The sequence below is a fragment of the Nanorana parkeri genome, unplaced genomic scaffold (genome assembly GCF_000935625.1).
Source record: "Nanorana parkeri isolate BGI_ZX_2015 unplaced genomic scaffold, ASM93562v1 scaffold192, whole genome shotgun sequence".
In the NCBI taxonomy this organism is placed as follows: Eukaryota; Metazoa; Chordata; class Amphibia; order Anura; family Dicroglossidae; genus Nanorana; species Nanorana parkeri.
Genome location: NW_017306460.1, coordinates 1,729,067 through 1,748,032, shown reverse-complemented (window position 1 = coordinate 1,748,032; position 18,966 = coordinate 1,729,067).

The following is an 18,966-nucleotide window of genomic DNA, read 5'->3' as shown; positions in this document are numbered from 1 at the left end:
TTCAGGGAGCTGTCTTTGACAGTGCCTGTCCGGCCCCATAATTCCTCCTCCTCCTTTTCGGTGCCGGCAGAGACCGGCACAGCAAAGGACAGGCCCACACCGACCGTGCAGCCCTGGAGCCCAGAACTTACTCACAGAGTCCGTCACCCACCCACACCGCCCGGAGAGCCCGTCACCAACCCACACCGCCCAGAGAGCTCGTCACCCACCCAGAGAGCTCGTCACCCACCCACACCGCCCGGAGAGCCCATCACCCACATGCAGCCCTGGTGAGATCTGTATGCAGTCCTTGTGAGACCCAAATGCAGCCCTGGGGAGACCACACGCAGCCCCGGTGGATGAGTCCCAAATGGAGCCCTGGTGAGACCCAAACGCAGCCCTGGTGAGACCTGCTTTTGAAAAAATGTCACATATCCCTTCATTTAAAGTATTGGTAATTGGTATAGGTAAGTACCTGAGGGAAAGTATCCACTTGTACTTGGTCTTGAAAAAATAGAATCGGTGCATCCCTACTTTGAACTATTTAAATAAAATAAGTTCTATCCAATCCGTGATCACTGAATTTGTCTGGTCCGACAAACCTGCTAGACTGCATCACAGTATCCTCAGGAGGCCCAAGTGTGCGGGGGGGATGACGCTTCCAAATATTCGTCTCTACTACTTAGCGGTCCACCTCACATGCATCCTTTACTGGTGTAGACATCCTGATACTAAATTGTGGATATCTATGTAACAATCTTTCTCGGACACTCTTATCAAGCCTACCTTGGTGCTCCAACCAGGTGCTTCCAATGATTCAGTATCACCCGACCATTATGCTTACTTTGTCTGAAGCCAAGATAGTTTTTTCCCACAGATCAATTTTATCTCTGTCTTCTCCGTTATTTCCTATCTTGGGCAATTCCTCTTTTCCCCTTGGCCTCAGTGACATTGTTTTTTGTCACCTTCGCCTGTCGGGTAAATACCAGGCCCTGCATTTTCTCCAAGCCTCCCGATGGCTCTCTCATTCCGACCTCTGTTCAGATCCATCCTTTCTCGTTCTTTCTTCCTGGCAGGGGGTGCAATTGTACCCTTATTTCATGTTTTCTTCCCCCTGTGACTGACTTTGCTAGACTGCTCTCTCCTTTTGAGCAGGAGTGCATACGTGAAGCCCCTTCTTTGTCTTTTGCTACTCCTCCTTAAAGAAGATGTTGAATCTCCTCCACCTTATTTGGCTAAATTGGAACATGACTTACATCTCAGTTTTTCTCCCAACAACCGGTCCAGACTCCTATAGCTTTCATTTAAATCCTCCATAAGTAATAAGTACCAGGAATCTGACTATAAACTTATTACCAGATGATATAGGCCTCTGATGGCTTTACGTTCCATGTTCCCCCATTCCTGACATTTGCTGGAGGTGTGCCAGCCCTCGTGCTTATTTGATGCACATTTTCAAGTCTTGCATCAAAATTAAATCCTTTTGGGATCAAGTTCACTCGATCATTCAAAAGTTTACTGATCTCCTAATCCCACAGGATCCTGCCTTTTCTCTTCTACATCACAATTCTATCCCCTTGAAGACCTATAAACATTTAGTGATCATTCACATGGTTAATGCTGTTGTGCATGCATACCGGCCATGTGGAGGCGTCCCAATCCCCTGACGACTCGTCACTGGTTTGAGAGAATCCAAGACATTTACCTCATGGAGGACTTTACTAGCCCCCCCTCCACCCCCCCTTTTTTTTCATCCCTTCTTCCCTGCTTCTCTTTCTATACTTCTCATTCTCGCGGCCCGCTCTTTCTTTACACTTTACCCTTGTAACCATTCTATGCCTGTAGGTGTTTTTTCTGTTGGCACTGGTTCTTTTTATAGGCTCAGGGCATTGCATACTCATACTGGATGCTACAGATCTACTCTGCTAGATCCTTCTTTTGATTTTTAATCCTGGGTTATATTATTTTGCTAATATGGGATCAATAGTTTCCTAACTTCATGATTTATGTATGCTTTTCCATTTATTTATTCCTTTGCGACTATGACTAGTGTACATTTGTGTATGCTTTACCATGCCACTAAATCCTTCTCTGTTGTGCTGATATGTGTTTTGTTCTTTGACGATTCTTGTATTGTTCTGTTTTGTACTTATTTTTATAAAAACAAAAATAGAAATAAAAAGAGAATTTACAAAAAAAAGTATAGGTTATGGGCAAGAAAACAATAGGAGAACAGACAACAAGAGAAATCTGCATGTGCATACAAAGCAGGATATTTAAAGCTGAATTCAAGGCAAACAAGGTTAAGTACACAGATATATCAAGCCACCACTGCCAGATCCTTGGCCTCTGCTGCAGCAGCCCAACTTGATCAAGAACACCCCCCCAGCCTGCTTATTAAACAATGATCAGCAGGGCTCTGATAAGTTCAACCCCCTTGATCACACTGCATTTAGTTAGGTAGTTCACTGCCACACACGTACACTACAGCACAGCATAATTGCCTCCTAATGCTGGCTTCCCTCTCCCGGTCTCTTTGTGCAAGGAATTATGTGAGATTCAAATTCAGTGACAATTAGGCAATTACAGTAATTGCATTACATATTTCACAATCTATCATTGGGAATACAACTGCATTAAATAATGTTATTTTATATTTTCCTGGTCTTAAATTTTAATTGAATTGTTTGGATAGAGTCTTGGTGGAGACGGATGGATAATTTATTTGGCTTGCATACATTTTAAAAGTCAAACAATAGCAAAACAAGTAATATTAAATAAACCAAGGAACTTCACTATGCCAGTTAGTAGTAAGTGGTTTCTAAGCACTGGGCACTATGGAAACCTTTCATTAAATGTTGGCACACAACAGATACAGAGAGAGTATTGTCTACTGCAAGATTAAACAGGCTAATAAGAAATGGTAGATTGCTTAATAAATTGTTTTTACATCTCCCTGTGCCATATTTATTAGTGTATTATTTAATTCTTCAAATATTATTAATACCTAACTGTCCTATTATAGTGACTTTTGCCATGATAATGCCAAATTCTATAGAAGATCATGTTTTAATGATAAAGGATTTATTCAGAAAGACACTGCCAAGAGAAATTATGAAGTGCAGAAACCCACACAATTAAAAATCCAGTCAAAACATATTTTTTAGTTTTGGATATCGTTTAGAAGAGTTAAAACTTCTGTCAGGTTTTTATTGCTGCCTTTGTATCCATTGGGAAGGTCTTCCCTTACTTCCTGTGTGGTCACCAAGACTGTAAGTAAGCAAAATCTCTTTAAACCGGGGTATTCTGTCTCCGATTGTTGTATTAGCGCAATAGCCCTTGCTGAGACCTCTATGCCTGGCCTGTATAAGCAGATATAAGCACTGCGGGCAATCCTTATCAGACAGCTGAACTCACCAAATACCTTTTCTTTCACGATTGCTTTATTGCTTGCAGCAGGGTTACAGCAGACAACAGGATACAGCAGATGAATGAATAGACAGTATTTGAAGGTCAGCGATACTAATGTTTCCAAGCATGCAATGCAGATTAACATGTGGTCCTGTTACTGTCAGCCATGACACTCGTGGCTTGTACTAACAAGAAAAGGGAAATACATCACAGATGAGAGGGAACACAGGAAAACATAGTAAAATAACTAGAATGCCCACAAGATGGCAGCACATGAAGCAGCTACAATGCTGCTCACAACACATGGGTTAAAGAAAATGAACCATATAAATTCTCATTTCACATTAATATGAATATCAACTATGACTATGAATTGCGTCATTTTTATACAACTATTGTGACAGCACAAGGGGCACAGACAATAGTAACACATTATTTATCCTAGAGTGGAGAAAGGTGAGAACCAGTGTCCATGCCTGCCAACATTGTAACATTGTAAGAAAGAGGGACACCTTTTAGCAGAAAGTACGTAGACAAAAGACACATCCCTACCTAGTTACACACAAATAATATGAAAAAGGGATTTATACCAACAAGTTTCCTTTCTACTGATGTGGAGGTTGGATAAAAGGTTTAGATTAGTATACCAGTTTTAGCATTTAAATAGTACCATTTTTATAGTGGTAATTACTTCATAACAAAAAGTGGGACAACTGATTAGAATATGGGTTAGAGAGATTTGGTTCCAAAAGAGACAGACTCTTCAAATGAGTTGGGAACTATCTCTCTGCATTACTGGGGAGATCTCCCTTACTGTGGGTCACCAGGACAGAAACTGCAAGGAAATCTCCCTATAAGGGACAAGGAAGACACCAAACCCAAAAAGAGAGATACAAAGATACATTTTTGTTAATAGTTAAGGTACTTGAATGCATTTTTAAGATTTAAATTATGATTTTAGTGTCAGTAGTATATACTTTAGATAAAGTAGTATATAAGCTGGACCCCAAGCGTTTTTAGAAGGCCAGTAATATCAATGCAAGTGTTTCCTCCATAGAAGTCTCTTTTATTTATTTATTGATTGCTTTGGCTTTCTGTCATTTGCACACACTCATTGTTCTTATGTCTAATAGAAGCAGTCTTGATTTTATTATTTATGTAAATTAATTCAGTAGTTACACAAGAACTGAAAGCATTACAAATTTAATAACATAATTAGTTGTGTATCTGAAAGATTAACAAGATTTCCTCGCAATGTTTCTATAGCACCTCACTGATATAACATAAGCTGGGAGTAAATAATTTACAGGATTAGTTGATCCCCAGTTGGACTAATATAAGAAAAGGAATTGGTTTATCCACAGGCGTTTCACTTATATAAGTGGATAAATAGTCAACTAGATGGCTTAGCTGTGTCTTTCTGCTTGGAGAAGGGTAGAACCTACTCACTAATCCTTTAGAAAACACTAGACAATCATGAGAAATTGTGGCTTTAAATAACAAAAGTAAAAAGTCTTATGCCTTTTGGATTTTACCCTGAGCCCTTTATAAATCAATACAGTGTTTGCAGGCCTGTGTGCTTTTTTTTTTAAATTTCATAAACATCACCTCTTGAAGTGGAAGGAACAGGGATATCTGAAATTGTGTTGAGTTTAAAAATATGCCCCTTAAAAAAAAAAAAAAAAAATCTACCAGAAACATTTGCAATTCAAAGTGATGGAATACAATACAATTAAATGTATAGATGAAAAGTGCTTGTCAAGATGATGAGTAGAGTCTGAGATACAGGGAGCTGAATTTATAGGCAAATCTTAACTTCAGTTGTAAGTCAAGCTTTGCCCCATCCCCTTCTACCACCCATCTCTCTACTAGTCAGTGAGAGGACAAGATTAAAGAACTAATAGGGATGCTCATAACGGTGGAGGAGTAGGGCATGTGTCCCCGGTGCCGCTTTAGGAGGGGCGCCACTGGGTGTGTGGATGGACAACTTCTCTCATGAGGGAGGAGTAACTCTGAGCCTTTGCCCTGCCCAAAATGTCTAGCTTCCCCACTGCTCACAAAATAATTGTCTGGGGGTTAGTTTGGTAGTTTGAGTATCTGGGAAACCTGAAAATTTGTATAAGAGGAGGAGGGTCCTCTTATACAAATTTTCAGGTTTCCCAGATACTCAAACTACCAAACTTACCCCCAGACAATTATTTTCTTTCTTCCTCTCGGCCTACTACTCTTACTCTTTTACTCTTATATGCTCCATTATTCTGATTATACTATCCAATTTTCATATTTATTTCCTCGCAATATATATACAGTATGTTAAATAATGTTAGACAAGTAGAGCCAGCCCACAACTCACAGCCTATACTGCCTATAAAAATTTTTTTCCCAATGATCACCCAAAAAAATCTTGCACAAGGGAGTCCAGGAGCAGTGTTCTTTTTCTGTTTTCAATTTAATTTGTAAAATAGGTACAAAGTGTGTATGTTACATACACAGGAACACACAGAGGCAATGTAACAGGAATATAACATTGCAATGGGGCATATGAAGCACAAAAATCCAAAGATTGTAACTTATCTCTGCATAATTTATCGGAAGGATCCAAAATGGATCAGGGTAAAAAAAGTATCTGAATTCATCTTTTTAAAAGCAGTTTTGTATTATTTTAGATGCATTTAGGAGTAATAAAGTTGAGATTTGTTTTTTCCCCTAAATATACAGTATGTAGGACTCATCTGCCTGTAAATTCACATTTCAGGAGAGTAGACATTCCTTTGGAGATCTGGTTTTATCTTTTCAGTCTTGACACACAAGGTAAAAACCCAGGGTAATGAAGTTCATGTTTAAGAAAAAAAACAAATGTGTTTATAGGAATAGTCAGAATGTCTTCTGTCCATTCTCCTCCTACTGACTGAACGGCTGACCTGACTCGGGATTTTCCCTTCACACAGATCCTGGAAAAGGAGAGAATTTCATAAGAGGCTCATTGTATTAACATTCTTTTTATTCTGCTCTAGACCAACAATTAACCAGAGAACTGATTGAGCAGATAAAATAGCAAAACCCTCATAAGAAAGACTAGAAATCCGTATCACATCCTATACTCTCATATGCAACAAATACAGATCTTAAACTAGGTCATTGTATTGTGCTAAGAAGTATATGTAAATTTTACTTAAAATAACATAATTTTAACAGCGCTGGACTACAAAGTAGCCCTGGCATGTAACTCATTCACTAAGGTATGGATAGTCAAACTTCAGCCCTCCAGCTGTGGTGAAACTACAAAACCCATAATGGCTCTGAAAGTATGAGCCTTATGAGATTTGTAGTTCCACAATAGGTGAAGGCCGAAGTTTGGATGCCCTTGCTCTAAAGGGAATGTTATCAAAACATTTACACAAGATTCGCACAACGTTCACCCAGGCTTCACATGTTTCCAACTGAATCTAATTAGAAAAATGTGTCCCAGCTTGCTAGGAGCCAAGCAGGGAGATGTGTAAGGGCCATACACATCTCTCCAAACAACTCTTAAGCTGGCTATACAGCTATAGATTTTCTGCAGATTTTCTGTGGTCAAATGGAAAAAGTGCAACAGATTCCTCCATATACGCTAAACTGTGTGGATGAAGGAATCTCCCGCTGGACCAAGCTTCAGTATCTTGCTAGTCGGCCCCGCTGGCTCTCATAACACCTGAACAATCTGATTGGATGCAGGCATTGTTCAGGTGTTTTGAGAGCCAGCGGGGCCGACTAGCGAGATACGGAATCTTGGTCCAGTGGGAGATTTAAGGGTTTTTAGTCTTGTTGTGCTGTTACACAGTTATAAAAATACCACACAGTGCATAGTCATGGTTGGTATTCGTATTGATGTGAAATCAGAGTTTATATAGCTAATTTTCCTTGGGCCATTGTCTGCAGGGGTTGATATAGCTGTTTGTTATGCTGACATCTTGTGGTCATTTTGGATTGTTGCATCATGTTTATCTGCATTCCCTCCCCTTGTGTGTGATGTTCCGCCCTTCTTCATGAGGTTGTCTTCTGGCATTGAAATGGCTGACTGTAACATGCCCACATGTTAATATGCATTGCATGCTTGGAAACATTACCATCTCTGACCTTCACATAATGTCTGTATATTCATCTGCTGTATCCTGTTTTCTGCTGTAACCCTGCTGCAAGCAATAAAGCAATTTGTGGATGAAAAGGTATTGGTGAGTTCAGCTATCTAAAAAGGATTGTCTGCAATGATTATATCTGCTTATAGGTCTCAGCAAGGGTTAAATCGCCAATACAACAATCGGAGTCAGAATACTTGTGTTCACATTGGAGATATTTACCCTCATTTCCTATCCAGGTGAAGGTTGTCAGACAGAATAGGAAGGGGGAGAAGTCTATGTTGACACAGACAGCATTTCAAATCTGATATGAAAATGTACTTAATATGGACATAGACGGCAATTTAAACCCACCAGACGTTCTTACACTTCTCACAAAGTTTTGGCTGGCGTTAATCCTGTTTTGCATATCTGCATTGCACAACAACAAACAGAACTCTGAGTTCCAGAACTATATCATACAATATAATAAAACAAAGCAAACATTACCTTTAGATACAAATCACACACTTCATCTGTCACTCTCAACTAAATTAATAATAATCCCTTACAGAAGGAAATACTGAAAAAAAACAATAATTTAATCTCCTGCGTAACCCTTTTGTTCTTTTATGCATTGATGAAATGTTTTAGAAGTTTATTGATATGAAAAAATACTAGACTGGTAAAAGATTTGATGCTCAGTGAGAAGAGCTAGCATCCAACAAAATAGGAAATACATTAAAGCATATCTAAACCCAAAAGCAAAAATATTATTTACTGCAGCTTACCAATCCTTAGATATGGTGACTGCATTCGTTTTCTTTTTTTAGGATTTGTTTTCCTTATATTGTCACCTGGTAATCAGGGCCAGCAAGTCTATTATTTTTCAACTTCCTTCAACGGCCCAAGCTGTCCAGCAAAGGTGGCAGATAGAGGGGTTGAGACACTAACAGGTGTTCTTACAATGGTCATTTTTATTCATTTAGGTAAAACCATTATGCCAAAAGCACCAAAACCTGTTGCTGTAACTGCTTAAAGGAGAACTATGTGGTTAAGTGTTTTTCCCCATAGTTCTCCTTAGGATAACGGGAGGACACAAACTAGCGTCCTCCCGTTACCCTAAGCTCAGTATACCGCGAGCTACTGCTCGGGGTATACTGAGAAGTATACCCCGAGCTACAGCTCGGGGTATACTGAGAAGCCACAGCCGGAGCGGATCCCGACCTGGATGTCGGGATCCGCCCAGCTGCGTGAGTGACAGCTGGCTCTGCCTATCTAGAGGCAGAGCCAGCTGTACCCGCCCCCTCCCCCATCCGTTCTGCCAGTCAGCGCTGGCAGAACGGAGCGGGGAGAGGGGAATCCAGCCCCTCTCCTGTCACGGCAGAGAGCCGTGACAGGATCGAGAGGTGAGCGAACCTGGTATGTGTTTGCTCACCTCCCGATCTACTGAGCCGACCTGTGACAGTCTCATTGTCACAGGTCGGCTAGAACTATGAGGTGAGTGGAAATCACTCATCTCATAGTTCTCCTTTAAAAAGAGTTGGCTGGAGTTTAGCTTTAATTTATTAGTCAAGTCTGTCTAAATCTGATAATGCATGTAACACCACCCTCTCCACAGGGTGACATTGCTGCTCTTCAAGGGTTGCTACATTGCCCCGTCATAGAATGGAGCCACCCTAAAACAGGAAGTGTGCTACTGGCCACATTGCCAAGTAACAATAAAGGAAAAAAAACTAAAAAAGAAAACGAATGCAGTCACCAGAATTAAGGATTGGTAAGCTGCAATATATTAAATTTTTGGTTTTGGATTTAGGTACACTTAAAAGTTGAAAAATTATAAATGACCCTTGCTATGGGGCTCCCCTCCACACTGCAGGGGTTAAATGCTCATTTTGTCTAGGAGAAACATAAAAAGCAAATACACTTTGCCTTATTCCTCACTCCAGCAGGCTTCCACCCAGCTGCATGATCAGCCACGAAGACGCTTACCTTCACCACTTCGTCAGTGACACTCTGACATCATACCATACACATATAATGCATGTCTAGCAGTCCTGCATTGTAAGTGAGGACACCAAGGTCCCAACCACAACCTGGAGGAGAAAGGAGAACAGCACCAGTTTCGGGGGGAATAAGAAATAAGGTAAGTATAGTTGCTTTTTCAGTTTTGTTGCAGTGTGAAGGTGTGCCACTGCAAGGTCATTTATTTTTATTTTTCCCAGAGTTCAGCTTTCAAAAGAGGAAGAATTATAGCTTGGATGATGGGAAAATGCAATAGAAAATGAGAGAGTGCAAAGTGCAAAATAAGTTTGTAACATTGTGAGGATATGTATATGTGTTTTGTCTTATATATGTGTTTAAGGACAAACACCATGTTCATTTTGGCCCATAATGTTCTTCTGATTTCGAAGACAGGTCCTCCTTTATTGCATATTAGAATTCTTATGGGGGACCCCAGCAATTAACAGAACAGCAACAGTTATGGAAAAGATCAACTGATCGTCCAATGATTGTCAAAGATAGATAAAAAGTAATTCTGGTCAGTTTGCTCACTCAGGAAAAAGAACAGTCCTCCACCTGATGATACCTTTGCTGCACTTCCTCTGATTCTCCATTGTTCCATCGGAGCCTTCAATAAGTACCTGGTGCTTCCAGGAATGGGGGAGCATGGTACCTACTCCCAGAATGCAGACATTTGCCAGGTCAGAGCACTCTCACCTTAAGAGCAAGACAAAGTTAACTCTTTGTAAGTTCTAACACCATCCAATATGGAACAAAGCCTCCTGGCTCCAGCGGAGGAAAAAGTAGAAGAGGAAGCATTGGGAAGATGAGTTTTTTGGTTTAATAGTATTATCTTTAGAATCAGTGAGAATATCATGGGGAGTCTAATTCAAAGAATCAGATTTCACTTTTCTCTAATCTAAGTATTGTAAATGAAAATATCAGTGATTGCTAAGTAACCAAAAAGTGTTGATAACCCCAAGATTGCCTTCCTTAACTCTATGCTTGTTCTAGACTGGTGACTTGAAGTATGGAAGCAGGTGGGTCACCATGACAGCCAGGCATTTGCAGAAAGGTAAGTCCGGAATAGCACCCTCCATATTTTAAAGTTGCATAACTCATATCCTGCTGTGATTTGAACATTTTATTATCACAGTTGTTAAATTCATATTATTTTCATGTTCAATTAACACAAATGCACCTTCAGTGCTTACAAAGAATAAATAACATTCTTAAACATATAACATAGTCAGTCATTGAGTAAAAACACACCCAGGTGTGTTCTAATTAAATTATAAGCACAGTTCTAGAAACCTGAAATAAATAAGCTCTAATGGGGTCTGCATCAGCTACGGAGATCTGCCTGGGGCTATTTAATGTTCCTCCATAGGAAACAATGGGGACACTGCACATACTGGGAGACCTCTAGCCTGCCAGGTGCGCACCCCTGGATTCAGCTCTTTATCCAAACAACTAAGAAGCATGACAAGCAAATCTGTCAAGGCTCCAAATTCTCAGAAGTAACAAATCCTGCTTTGTCATAAGAAAATTGTTTATAAAACCACAGGAAAACTATTCTGATAAGAACCATCATTTTTCTGATTGGTTATTGTGGGTTGCAAGTTGATGTTGTTATTATTATTAATATTATTAAGGATTTATATAGCAGAATTTGTGTAGTGATTTACAATATTAGGAAGACATTACAGTTACAATACAATTCAAGATGAGATGGTTAGGAGGGCCCTGCCCACGAGTGGCTATTCAGGCTCTAACCTCTCACCTTGGCCTTCGGCTATTATGAGTTTGGGGCACTACTCAATCCATAGGCAACTACTCCACTCACAACTTGTGTCTGATACTCATTAATTTAAATTTAATAATGTACTTAGAGAATACCACCTAAAGGAGAAGACTCCTCAAAATTATCTGATTATTTGCAAGACCTTCTTTTAGATCAAATCGTTCTTCTAAGGCTTGAAGTAGATCTCAATTTGAATGTAAAAGACTAGATCCCTAGAGCCATGAACCAAACAAAAACAGGTCCTTGAAATACCTGAGTGAAAAGGAACATGTAAATATTTTATTTTACAGCAGTTTGTAGTAGCTTTAGTTCTTAGGGTGATGTGAGATGAGTAACCCTGTTGCCAGGGATGACTTGCCAGGGACAGAATCACTAAAAGGCTACATACTAGTTCCTACGGAGTTACCCTTCCTACCCTAACCTGAGAAAAGAATAATTGTTGACTAATACAACCAGCTCTTGGAACCTGCCCCGTAGGATGAATCACTTTTACTCCTGAACCCTTCAATGTTCCAAGAATGCACCATCCTATACAGATAAAAAAATAAGTTTGGACAACCACAAGTATACTCTTATTTGTTCCCAAACTTCAGGTTTTTATTGCTGTCTGAGTCTCGGTTAGGGAGATTCGTTTTCTCTATTTGGGGAAAAATTAATTTTGGTTGTCACCAGGACAGGAATAAAGAGGAAATATTTGATCTGGTGACGACTTTTAAAGGAGGAATTAGCCTTCTTTTGACACATTGTAATTTCTTTATACTATGTATGAATGTAACGCATATCCAGTGTTTTTGCAATGTACATGATATGGTTAGTGGTTGTATAGTAGCTACGTACTATAGCTATTTTTATGAATAGTTTATCATTACCAGAATTCAAATTCAATGGGAACCAAAGGTTGAGATGCAACTGTTTCTATTAGTGTGGTTTTGTCATCATTAGGGGGTTGTAGGGTAAAATGTAGAAATGTTTCCTAATTTTACATTATTTTGTGTTTAAAAGTAGTACCATTCAAGAGTGCTACAGCAATACTGGACTATGCAAGCAATAATACAAGTATAGCTGTTGTGAGACTTATTTTATTTTTTATTGGACTGTGTTTTCATGGTATCATGGGAATATGAAGAAATGTTCCCATTACTACTGGCTAATTTAATGATTTGCGAAACCGGGGGATTCATACCTTTCTTCTGTCTAGAGGACAAACTGCTGGAGTGTTTGCACAGAGAAATGTCATAATGGGTAAAATATTAACAGGTAGTATGATCGAAAAAAGCAAAGCGCTAGGGGAAAAAAATTTGCAAAGGAGCGAAGGGTAGGTGTTCGGGCAAAAACCGATTTGTAAACCTGTTAGGTGTATAGCTGTATAAAAACCAAACTAGAACACTATAAATAAATAGAGAGGCTCCAACCATATAAGTTATACAATTAAAATCAAAAAGTCAAGTCCAATAGATTATATAGTTAATAAGTGCTAATAAACATCAAAAAATCAAAAAACGTGTCCAAATAGGTAAAATAATCTGTTGAACGGTGAACTCCGTGTGAAAGAATGCAAATGTACAAAGATAGCAAAGTGCTTGAAGATGATCCGAAAAGCCCCTCTCGGGTGGGTACTCACCAAAGGGAAGTTGAAAGAAAGCTCGTAGCGAGTGGTGGCGTGGTTAGACTTGAGCATAGAAGACTTCTCTGCGAGTCCCGGCTGCCGAAACACTTGATTTTCCCCTCTATGCCGCTGGCTGCATCTCAGGGATGAGGAGTCCAATCCTTTCGGATGGAGTGTTACCAAAGTGCTTTGCCGTATGTCCCGCAGATTTTTAAAGATGAACAAAAGAGAGAACCTTCATAGCATAATATATAAAGCCTTAAAAAGTTTTCTTATTCAAGAAATAGGCTTACAAGGCAAAAAGGCAAAAAGAATTTTCGGCCAGCTAAAATCAGCACAAAAACCAGCATAAAACCTCGTGTCTGTAAACTCAGCATCTGTAAACTCAAGCATTTTTTTTCGATCATATTAGGATTCATCCCTCTTCAGAGCAGCTTAGGGTTTTAATTATTCTTTCACAATTTATTCACATATTTAATTTTAATTAATTTATTCCTTTATTATCACCCCCCTCCAGAAGCGCAGATTAACTTGTTTACATTAACAGGTAGTAGTTGGTTGAGGAAAGGGGACACTAGTGTGTTATATACTACAGAAAGTTATGGGTACTTCAAAAAGGTTTCAAAATCAGAGAACCTCTTGATTTAAATAAACAATAAAAAACAAAAAACAGGTTACATAATCTGATCTCACTACCAGGCACAGTACTTCTATGTGTTAGAACTATAAAATGTATTGGGTGGGTTATACATTGTTATTGGTAACGCTTTTCCAAAAAGAAATCTCTAGGTTTTTTTTAAGTCCGGGTACGTGTAATTTCCTTTTAAAGAATCGATCAAAACTCGTGTTTCAGTTTTTGGGTGATGCTGGAAAGTTCAACTAACTGATAATTTCCTATACTTTACAAGGACTTTGCTGGTGCGATCCTTGTGCTTCAGTTCCCAAGTCTTTCTGTGGCAATGTGAACAAAAAACACGCCCTCTGGATAATCCAGTGGAATGTGTTTTCTGTACCTGCCTTGCATTGTTTTTAAGCGGATTATAATGAAGGATATTATATTCCGGCTGTGCTAATCAACATGCAGCTTCTTATTTTATCAGGCGCCAAATGTAATTGCTCTTCATGCTATCGGTCACAGAACCAGACAAACTTTTCCCGGCTGTTTAGGGCTAACACATATACCATTGGATTCTCTCATTTTCCCTCTTTATGGCCATATTGAAATGTTGGAAAGTGTCTTTGCTAGTTGACTGTAAGGGCTCATTCACACGAGCATAGAAGGAACCCAAGCACAGAGTTTTATGCATAAAATACACATCTTTTTATACACGCATATGCTTGTACAGTATATATGTGCGCATTTGCCCGTATGCATTTTTATGCATACAAATTTATGTAGCACTGTATGCCATCCCTAAGCACCAGAAACTTCACACATGTTTACATATGCGTAAAAACCACATTATAAGCATCTCCGGGAAGCAGCGCTGTTCTGTTTTTTTGTGCGCATCTGTATGCAACGCAAAAACATGGCCCCAGACACAGCTGTGTATTTGCATGTGCTGCGTTCAGATGCACAAAGAAAAGCGCTGTAAAAAAATCTGTGTGCAGTGTTTTTAATTCCCATTTAAATGAGCTCTAAGTATTAATGGGGTAAAGACTACTTTGTAGGTTTTGATTTGTTAAAGCATAACTAAGCCCCAGAACAAGCATATAATATATTGCAGCAGTCATTAGATGTGATAGCTGCATTCGTTTTCATGTTTTAGACTAAAAACATTATCAGCAAGTACAGAAAAATAACAGTTTATCAACCAAGAAATATAGTGTTTTTGTCACTTACTGTAAGAGGAACTAGAGGCAAAACAATGTCTTCCTTCTTGAATAAACTACTAATCATATCACCCTATGTGCAATGGAGATGTACAAAGCTAGACTTGTTTAAGGTCCAGTTTGTGTGACAGCTATAGTTTCCTCCATAGATACAGTGCAAGAATGAATATAGTTTCTTCAACATCTTGTATCTCTACCTGTAGTTAATGTACTGAAGATTTCTCCTTCTTCACATTTCGTGGGGAAAACCTTCTTCTTTAATGCCATACATTGGTCTCATAATCACATGAAGTATAAGATAAGATACATGTCTCTTACCTATTTTTCTGAAAATCTTAGGTATTGACAGTTTAAGATGAGATTTAAAGGAGAACTATGGGGTTAAGTCTTTTCCCCATAGTTCTCCTTAGGGTAACGGGAGGACACAAACTAGTGTCCTCCCATCACCCTAGGCTCAGTATACCGCGAGCTGTAGCTTGCGGTACACTGAGACGCCGCAGTATACAGCGAGCTGCTGCTCGCGGTATACTGAGACGCCGCAGCTGAAGCGGATCCCGACAATTGTGCCAGGATCCGCCCAGCTGCGTGACTGACAGCTTGCTCTGCCTATCTAAAGGCAGAGCCAGCTGTACCCGCCCCCTCCCCTGTCCGTTCCGCCAGTCAGCGCTGGCGGATCGGAGCGGGGAGGGGGGAATCCAGCCCCTCCCCTGTCACGGCAGAGAGCCGTGACAGGATCAAGAGGTGAGCGAACGTCGGTATGTGTTCACTCACCTCCCGATCTACTGAGCCGACCTGTGACAGTCTCATTGTCACAGGTCGGCTAGAACTATGAGGTGAGTTGAAAGCACTCACCTCATAGTTCTCCTTTAAGGATTTAAGATCCAAACTTGTCTTCATATGGGTTTGTCCAATTGCGGAGAGCACAATGCATTCTTTAGTTAAAGAGCCTGGTGATTTATCAACTAGAAGTTTCATTGTGTTCTAGAATATTTAGTTAGTGCTGTGCAGGGACAAATATCCTTTAGCATTGTAAGTCTAGTTTATGGCTTAATGCTGAATAGAAAGATACAGTATATATGAGCATATGCATGTTGTTGACTGGAGTTATAACAATTAATTTGGATCACCCTGCTGTCCCCAACCTGTGAATTACGAATAAAGGAGCAGCAGACTGATAAGTTTGTTCTTTTGCTTTCTTCCTATAAGCAATACTTTGGATCACTGATCCAGAAAAAGTATTCTTGTCAGGACTTCTAACTTTACTCTGATTCTTATGTCTCTTTACTCTGAGTTTTCCTGATCTGCACATTCAAGATTACTGACTCAGAAAGTAATGAAATAAGTGGGATCTGCATAGCAGCCAGTCATGTCAAATTTTCAGAAGGAGATCAGGAGAAGTAGCCCCTGTATCTCTCTTCGGAGCTGCTTACTTGAACTTCTGAACTGGTTTCGTATTAACTGTTGCTCACTACTCCCAGGCTCCCTCTTATGGCCAGACAGGAGAGCATCATCTGAGTGATTCAGATGGGAGTTTCCTGTCTCTGAGTGATGATGTCACACCACTCACTTCCGGTTTAAGACTCTGCTTGCTCCTGTGGACACTGTTCTTAATAAATATTTTAACTAGCACCTTTTGCTTGTCTGGTTTTCAGGACCGGCGGCGGGGATGAGTGTAGTTGACAGGTAAGTGTGGGGGGGATGGGGGAAAAAAAGGTGCTGGGCCGTTTTTACCCTAATGCAGAGAATGCATTAAGGTAAAAAAACACCCAGACCTTCATACTATTTTAATATCTTATAGCAAGTTACCTATATTCCGATGATTAGCCAGGCATGTAGGTATGTAAGTGCTGAACTTGCGGCGATGTGACTTTCAGTTCCAGGGCTTTCATACAGTGAAGGACAGAGGGTCACCTGTTCTCCACCACCTTCTCCCTTCATCCATTCACAAAACGTCTTGTATTCTTTTCACAAAATACAAAGCATTCTGTGAATAGATGAGGGGAGATCCTAACGTTTATCCGTCACTTCCCTTGTCCATTCACAGAATGCCTTGTATTTTGTGGAAAGAAGGTGGAGAACGTGTGACCCTCTACTCCACTGTATGAGAACCATACCTGTAAGGCTCTTACAGCAGTGTCCAATATAAATTAAACTACTAGTTTGCCTCACACAGCACTATCCACACTTGGGACACCCATCATCAGAAGTTTCTTTTTTGGTTTATTTTTAGACAATAGACAAGGTCCAAAAAGTATTTTACCACAGTTCAGCTTTAAACTTGTGCATCTGGCCTCATATATTGTACAACATATCAAGTGATTCCTACAATGTTATTGTGTATGTAAAGATTTACATACACGTTATTAGGTGACCAGATAGTGCCCCTCCACTGAAAATACAATTCATTCGCTTCTAGTATAAATGTGGTTAGAGGCTCCTTTGTGAGCTTTCAGTTAGCAGGAATGTAGTTACCATGTAGCTGAGCTCCTGAAGCCACTCTCCACTAGTTCCATAGTTAAACCAACTGTGCAGGGAAGTCAAAAACTTTCCACAGCCATTAGATAGTGATCCAAGGAAATGGAATATTTGAATCTAAACACTTGCTCATCTAGGACAATTTGTGGAGATATTCTTGGTATGAAAGATCCTACCTAGATGTGGCAAGAATAATCTAATGTCTATGGCTAGCCGAAGCTAAGGTATAGAGTAAAATTCTTTTACAAACACTAACGTAGATTCAGTGCATTCATCTACGAAAACAAGAGTGGGATTCTCTAACTCTTTGTGAGTAACTTTTTGTGTATTTGACTGAGCTAGTCCGAGATTTTCCAGTGTTTCCTGGATATAATAAGACAGGGATGCATGAAGAACCAGCATCTAGGAAACCTACAGTATATTGAGAGCTTGTGGGCCTGTCTGTTCATATCTCTTCATAACTTTCTTCATCTACAAGTGTCTATGCTTTTAGGGGGGAATATGTGGGTAGTTATTGTAATTGGACAGATTTGTGTTTCTCACTTAGTTTGGCACTGATGTAACTTTCTGCCATGAAAAAATGGAATTGAAATCATGAGTTTCCAGAACGCTCACATACAGGGCCATATAATCATATACCGTACTTACAGTTAAGCAGATTTGCTATCCACTCAGTCTTGTTTTCCACCAAAAATATAAAAAACACAGTACTGAAGCATCTCTCAGAATGGGAACTGTTTAAAGCTCCAGCAATGATCTTTTATGGATACTTTCATTGGTTCAGCTTATGTAAATATTAATGTAGGTATCCATATCTGATATGACGAAGGCCTCTAGGGATGTTGCAAATCACTATAGTAGTCAGTACCATATACAGTGATAACTGGTCTCTTCTGACTGTGGCTTCCTCTCTGCACAATGAGCATAGGGAGGTGTTCGCTTGACACTGTCGCCATCCAGAGAATACCTTGTATATTTTTAAATGAACACAAGGTGTTCTTCGACTGGATAAGCTCGGCCTTTTGGCTAAGATCAAGTGTAGTATCTGTTCTTATCAGTTGTCGGAGGGGAAAGGATGTTGCCACCCGATGGGAGAGCATTCTAATACCCTCTGGCGTAATTGGTGGGTGTCGGAGGATGGTTCGGTCCACTGCTGGTTGCGTCAGACCCTGAGGTTATGGGTAGAGCCCAGACAGTGGGAGTACCCCGACGGCACTACCTCCTGGTATGAGCGGAGAAACACTTGGTCTGGCTGGAGGGTTGGGGGCGGCAGAAGCCCGTGGTGTTGTGCCCCCTGGGGGTGGCGTCCCAGGGGTGCTCAGAAAGTCACTTGGGTATGGGACCCCACATTGACTCACTGATCACTTGGTCACACACCACCTTGCATTTTCTGCACATCGCCTCTTGGAAAGGCCTTATGGCTAGTCCAGGGCAATATTTTTGCACTCCAGCCCCTAAGGCCTGTCAGCATGGTGCACTGGCACTTATTATTTATTGCACTTAATGCACGATAGGCTTTTTTTTAAAGCAGTGACCCACAAATGCAGCGGGTATAGGTTCCTTCGGGGCCTATTCCTGATGTGGGGAGGAGATTATGTGCCCTTATATAGGGTTCTCTGTCTCCTCCCAACCCAGGAGGGGGTCTCTCTTTGGGAGAGCCCCCTGCCTAGTACTGTGAGGGACCTGTTTCGGCAGGTCCCCAAAGGATCGGGGTCCACCGGCCTTCGGGTTGGTGGACCAACAGTCTCAACCCCTGTCAG